The sequence below is a fragment of the Acanthamoeba castellanii genome (assembly GCF_000313135.1).
Source record: "Acanthamoeba castellanii str. Neff unplaced genomic scaffold scf7180000084569, whole genome shotgun sequence".
NCBI lineage: Eukaryota > Discosea > Longamoebia > Acanthamoebidae > Acanthamoeba > Acanthamoeba castellanii.
The window spans coordinates 8,070-8,600 of NW_004457689.1; positions in this window are offsets into that span (position 1 = coordinate 8,070).

Genomic DNA, 531 nt, shown 5'->3' on the forward strand with positions numbered 1-531 from the left:
GGCGTGACCTCGCCGGCGTCGACCTTGGCCTGCAGCTGCGTCACTTGCCTCAGCTTCTTCTGGAGGGCCTTCACCTTCTTGCCGAGCTCATCCACAGGATCGGACGAAGCAGATGCTGAAGGTGCTGGTGATGATCGGCTGTCCGTCTTCTTGTTGCCCTTTGCCTTGCTCAGAGATTTTGGCTGGGCCAGTGCCGACGTGATGCCTTCGACGTCGGACGTCTTCTCTTGGCGCTTCTCCTACCTGCCCTTCTTGCGAGCCAGGTTTCTCTTCTGGCTCTTGGTCATGGGCGCGGCAGGCAGAAGATGGCTTGATGATTCCCTCTCCGCCCACGATTCCTCGGCTGCTCGATGTGTACGAGATCGATGATGAAGGCGTGGAGGAGGCACCCGGTGCATCTTCCCATCCAGGCACACCGGCGGCCGTCCCGTCTCGCGCTGCATGCGCTTGGCGGGCGGACTCCCATGCGCCGATCTCATCCTGAGGCACGTAGCCAGCACGCACGCGGATGGGCTTCCTCAGGCTGCCATC